Source organism: Chiloscyllium plagiosum, chromosome 35, assembly GCF_004010195.1.
Source record: "Chiloscyllium plagiosum isolate BGI_BamShark_2017 chromosome 35, ASM401019v2, whole genome shotgun sequence".
NCBI lineage: Eukaryota > Metazoa > Chordata > Chondrichthyes > Orectolobiformes > Hemiscylliidae > Chiloscyllium > Chiloscyllium plagiosum.
Window position 1 is genome coordinate 37,371,451 of NC_057744.1, and position 6,361 is coordinate 37,377,811.

Consider the following 6,361-nt stretch of genomic DNA (forward strand, 5'->3'; position numbering starts at 1 on the left):
ACCTGCAATCTTCTTCCTGACCTCTCCGCCCCCACCCCACTCCGGCCTATCACCCTCACCTTGATCTCCTTCCACCTATCACATTTCCAACGCCCCTCCCCCAAGTCCCTCCTTCCTACCTTTTATCTTAGCCTGCTGGACACACTTTCCTCATTCCTGAAGGGCTTATGCCCGAAACATCGATTCTCCTATTTTTTGGATGCTGCGCTTTTCCAGCAACACATTTTCAGCTCTGATCTCCAGCATCTGCAGTCCTCACTTTCTCCTACAAGACATACCAGGGCAACTTTCCATATTGTCCGGTAGGTGCCAATGTTATATTGTTACTGGAACATGCTTGGCTAGAAGAGCAGCAAGGTCTGGAGCACACATCTTCAGTACTATTGTCAAAATATTGTCAGGGCCCATAGCTTTTGCAGTATTTAGTGTTTCTAACCATTTCTTGAAATCAGGTGGAGTGAATTGAATTGGCTGAAGATTGGGATCTGTAATACTAATGGAAGAGGCCGAAATGGATCATCCATTCAACACTTCTGGCTGATGATTGTTGCAAACACTTCTGCCTTTTCCTTAGCACTGATCAATGCCTACACGCCACATGGAGTACAGAAGTTCAAAAAGACAGCTTGCCACCACTTTCTTGGGACAATTCAGAAGGAGCAAAAACAAAACTATGCTGGCCCAGCCAGTGATTCCACATTCCTTAAATGAACAAACAGAAATTATTAAAGGATTGGGTTCAGACTTGGAGGGCAGAGAATACAGGAAGTGAGATACAGAAGGAGGCATGGTGACAAGAAAAAGTCTCAGGGAGACAGAAAAATATTGGCGAAAAGGTGGCAATCCACGTGATGGACTTGGGTCAGGAGCAGCAGCCAAAAAAGGAATGAGTACATGGAAAATCCAATTACAAAGGCCTGGTTAATTTGCTTACATCTATTATAATATATCCTGGCAGCATAAAGAATGGACAGCACTTAAAAACTACCATAGCATTTCGGAGTACAAATTATGAATCATAGTCATATGACTATGCCATATGGAACTCCAATGCATAGACAATTGGTTTTTCAAAAGCAATGCAGCCACCAACTCGGAAACTTTGCCAGAATGTTACCCTGCAGACTTCTTAAAAGCTAACTTGTTTTGAGAATCATACACTTGAAGAAAAATTAAAATTGATTACTATTGCATAATCCAGATAAGTGGCTCGATGAGGAAGTCTGCGTAGATCATTGAAAACCTTTGGTCAAGTGAAATCAGGAAACCATCTGATGGGTAGAATATCAGTTGATGCACTAATGGAGATAATCCATGGGAATGAAGGTCAAAGAGGTAAGCAGAATCACTTCTAAACAGTAATACAAAAGAAACAGAATTCTTCTGCTTGCCCCAACTCATTTCACATTCACATCTAAACAGTAATACAACTGCTTAAAGTGTGGCGCTGGAAAAGCACAGCAGGTCAGGCAGCATCTGAGGAGCCTGCTCTTCGGATGCTGCTTGACCTGCTGTGCTTTTCTAGCGCCACACCTTTTGACTCTGATCTCCAGCATCTGCAGTCCTCACTTTCTCCTAGTGATATAACATATACAGATCCCTCCCCAAACTCCAAAAGAACTCCATACCCAAACAGTGACAATATAGAACTCTTTCTCACTTAATCCAAACAGAAATATAACAAATACAGAATTCCCACTACTCGGAATTGCAATGGGAACACCACTGGAATATAATGCACAAATGCAGTCTCTACTTTAAGAAGGGCAGGACAACATACACAGAATCCACAAACAGTAGTGGAATCTAAGTGCACACGCACTGTTCAACTACATGAACAAGGGAAGCCAGGCAAAGAGAGATTGCTTTCAGTCTAGTAAAGGAGGGAATGATTTGCTGTAATTAAAGCAAATCCAATTACCAAAATTGATTACATTTTCTCCAATCAAAATATAGTTGTTCTTCCACAATTCTGACTGAAGTTTAAGAATTTGATTTATAACGAATGTAAATTATTAACTAAGCGGCATACATGAAAATGCAACCTTCAATAACACCCTTGCAATATAATAAGTCAGAGCTGAGCAATGTTTCAGTACTTGTCACAGAATTCTTCCCAGTACAATTCATTCCAAATCTTTGGTACCGTCCAGCGTCAGAAGCAGAGAATATGCAGGCGCGCTCCCAAACCTTGTCTTTACTTTGGTTTGTTCAGAACAGAGACTCACGAGTGCAGGAGTAGTGAACAGGAGTCAACGAAGAGAGCACTAGGCAACGACATTCCTGAGACTTACTCCTACTACAAACAGCTGAGAAGGGAAAAGAAAGCTGAAACAAACGGCGTGCTTTCAGCTCCTATCTGCCTTGTAGAAACAATACTGAGTAGGGAACTGGGAGGAGCAGCCAGTTTAACTACAGCTATACGCATTCCAATGCGCATAACAACACGTTAATGGGATAAAACATTGTTGCAAAATTCCTGCAAAGTACAAAGCACTGTAGGTCTATGCATTCCAATTTCAGCAGCTGAGTAAGTTAGTCATTCTTAAATTGTAAAACCCTGAATTCAGATTTTAAAAACTGAAGCAAATCACCTGGAACATTCTCAACTCATTGATTATTCAAAGATGTAATACAATCCCAGAGAAGATAACGCCGAAGGCAACATGCATGAATGTGCATCACCGTAAACTGCTTTCATTACTGCCACCACTAATAGTCCTTTCCAAATTTGGATCAACAAAACCTATAATCTAACTGCAGTGTAATGAGGTCGTGATCAAACAAATGTAGCTGCATTATAATCTAACTGTCTAACCATTGTACTATTGTAGGGACTGAAGGCTAAAACAACTGTACTTTAAACTCCACTGCGATTCTTTGTAATCTGTTTTCAAACTTTTATTAATTCATGGGTACAACATCCCTTCAAAGGTGCACGCACACGGTATTGGTACTAGGTTCCGGAAGTAGTTGCCGCGCTTGTTCAAGGCTCACGCAGCCAAATAGAAATTTACAGGGAATACTGGACGTGAGTGTCACTGGCAAAGCCGGCATCTTCCTTCTTTACTCATCATTGCTTATTTGAATCATTCTGGTACGCAGTGAAGATATTTCCAGAGTTTTGTTAGATAGGGCGTTCGAGGATTGTGCTGGCGATAAAGGAGGAAGTGTAATGTATTTCCAAGTCAGGATAGTATTTGATTTGAAGGAGGATTTGGAATCAGTAATATTCCCTCGGGCTTGTTGCCCTCCTTTTACGCGGTAAATATAGGTTTGAAACGTGCAGTCTAAGAAGCCTTGGGATTTCTCATGGCATCTTGTCGATGATACACATGACAGCCTTTGTGTGTCTGTGTTGAGGAGATTGCGGAAGGGATGGTGTGCAAATTAAACATGTCGCTTGCTGCTGAATGGTGTGCGGTTGGAGCTGCATTTAGCGGAGCAAAGTAGACAGCATTCCTGACAATGTGCTATGTCGATGGGGGAAATACTATGGCAGAGTCACTAGTTGCAATTCCCAGCCTCTAACTTCTTCTCGTGAACAGCACTCAGAGGGCTAATCCAGTTAAGATCCTGGTCAAAGACAATCACAAGGATTTTGGTGTGGGGTAAAAACAGAAATGGAGAAACCGGCACCAACTGTGAAGAGAGTAAGAAGACGCCAGGTTATAGTCCAACAGGTTTATTTGAAATCACAAGTTTCACCTGACAAAGGGGCAACACTCTGAAATCTTGTCAGAGAGTTGCCCCTTTGTCAGGCGAAAACTTGTGATTTCAAATAAACCTGTTGGACTATAACCAGGTGTCCTCTGACTCCTGACCTTGTCCACCCAGTGCAACACCAGCACCGCCACATGATGAGGAGAGAACGATAGTTAACGTTTTGAGTCCTCTTCTTCTGTCGTTAAGATTGATATCAGATTCTAACTCTGTTTCTCTCTCCACAGATACTGCTGGACCAGCTGAGTTTCTCAAGAATTTTCTCTTTATGTTTCAGGTCTCCAGCATCTATAGTATTTTGCTTTTATTTGCATATTGATGTGCGATTTTACATTGTTAGTGCTTTTAAATGTTAAATGGGAGACGTTTAAGAGCCAATTTTGTGATGGTTATTATCTTGAATGTGTGTGACTGGAACATAATTTACCACTGAACAACTCAAACCTGAATCTCAGTGCATTGGGCACCTCATTATGGGAGATGTTTCAAATGAAATTGAACATTGTGTACTTAGCAGTAAACATTCCCACTTCTGTCTTCATGATAGAGCAAGAATTATTCATAAAGTAGCTGAGGATAGTTAGGCCTAAGACTGCTATGAGGCCCTCCTGCATCAATGTATTTGGCTAAGATAATTGGTTTCCAACAAGCACAACTGACTTCCTTTGTTCTGGGCTAGTGTTGAGCTTGCCTTTTGACTTACATTGATTACTAGGGCTCCTTGATGCCACAATTGGTCAAATGTTGCGCTGATGTCATGAGCAGCCAGAGCAAATGGTGGAGGCTAGTACAATTACAACACTTAAAAGATATCTGGATGGGTATATAATAAGGAAGGGTTCAGAACGATATGGGCCAAATGCTGGCAAATGGGATTAGATTAATTTAGGATATCTGGTCCATATGGACGAGTTGGACCAAGGGGTCTGTTTCCATGTTGTATACCTCTATGATTCTATGTCAATGACAGTTACATTCACCTGACCTCTGGAATTTAGCCCTTTTGTCTGTTCAATGCATGTCTGTAACAAGGTCAGTCTGTCAGTAGTCCTGGCCGAACCTAAATTTAAAACCGGTGAGCAGATTATTGCTCAGCAACTGCCACTGAATAGAATGTCAGTTTTTGCTGAGGATGAGTAGAAGACTAGGGAGATCAGACTTGTCCTTTTTTGTGGACAGGAAAATATTTTAGTAATTTTCCTTGTTATCTGGTAGATGCCAGTGTTGAAGTCCTACTGGAACATAAAGGTATTGCTAGTTCTGGATGCAATGTCTTTATCACTAGAGCCAGAATGTTTACAGGGTCCACTAACTTTGGTGTGTTCAGTTAGTTCAATGGTTTATTGAGAGCAATGTGGAATGAAACAAACTAGCTGAAGGTTTTGAAGGGTCACTGAACCAGAAATCTTAACTCTACTTCCTATCCACAGATGCTGCCAAATCTGCTAAATATTCCCAACAATTCTGTTTTTGTTTCTGATTTCCAGCATCTGTAGTTCTTCAGTTTTTTTGTTTATCTGAAGGCTTACTTCTGTGACAACGGGTTTCTTAGAAGGAAGCAGAAGATCAATTAGGCATTTCTCACTGAAGATCATTACAAAAGTGTTCGCCTTCGTTTTTGTTAATGTGCATTGGGCTCTGTCATCACTAGAGATGGGATCCTTTGGAAGCCTCATTTATTTGTTTAATTGTTTACCATCATTGTCATGACCATGGGTGAGAACTCCAAGGGACACTTTAACTTGTAATTCCAAAATGAATTTCTTTAAAAATATGGCTGATACAGTCCAAAATGGCTACAGACACAAAATGAGTGGCTGCTTAGAGAAATACACCCATGAAAAGTGACACCTAAAGATATAAAAGGCATATCAGACAACAGCCCGCCACAGGGGGAGAAGCAAGTCAAAACAGACTGGGCCGTGATCTCGAATGGCTGCAAAGATCATGAAAGGCAATGATCCACTTTTTCAACAGCAAGCCATTCCCTGTAAAATATGTCCCAAACCACAGGCACATTTTGTGTTGTTTCCTTTGAAGTATACACAAGAATACAAAAGGTGGTGAGAGCCTGGAATTCACTTCCTGAGGTGGTGCTGGAAGCAGACACAATAGCAGCATTCAAGAAGCACCTGGACAGATACATGAAGAGGAAGGGAATAGAAGGATATAGATCCTGTAAGTGAAGACAGTTTGAATACGGATGGGGCAAATGTGTTGGCGAAGGCTTGGAGGGCCAAAGGGTCTGCTCCTGTGCTGTACTGTTATTTGTTCTAAAACGTCAGTTTCAATTTTCCTGGAGAGGACTAGAGGAAGGAGGTTCTTGTGGGTGTACTAACCTGGGGTTGTGTATTAGCATGCTGTGAAATTTACAGGAACTATTGCCTAATCACCCTGTGGTTCAAGTAAATATAGAACATAGAACAGTACAGCACAGAACAGGCCCTTCAGCCCACGATGTTGTGCCGACCACTGATCCTCATGTATACACCCTCAAATTTCTGTGACCATATGCATGTCCAGCAGTCTCTTAAATGTCCCCAATGACCTTGCTGCTGGCAACGCATTCCATGCTCTCACAACTCTCTGTGTAAAGAACCCGCCTCTAACATCCCCTCTATACTTTCCTCCAACCAGC

The 6,361-nt window shown here is 41.6% G+C and overlaps 1 protein-coding gene across 10 annotated transcripts in view; it reads right to left on the reverse strand.

Annotated features, from left to right (window-relative positions):
* The window catches only part of arhgap32b (Rho GTPase activating protein 32b), a 551,689-nt gene that overhangs the window by 70,051 nt on the left and 475,277 nt on the right, over positions 1 to 6,361 (reverse strand). Inside the window, exon 1 of one of the 10 annotated variants that reach the window (XM_043676942.1) lies at positions 2,295 to 2,310. The exons of 6 other annotated variants lie outside the window; for them this stretch is intronic. The gene's annotated coding sequence lies outside the window, so the exon portion shown is untranslated. Of the gene's footprint in view, positions 1 to 1,186; positions 1,205 to 2,099; positions 2,116 to 2,228; positions 2,311 to 6,361 lie in introns of those variants that run through there. 3 more of the 10 variants (XM_043676940.1, XM_043676938.1, XM_043676941.1) reach the window with 3 other exon arrangements.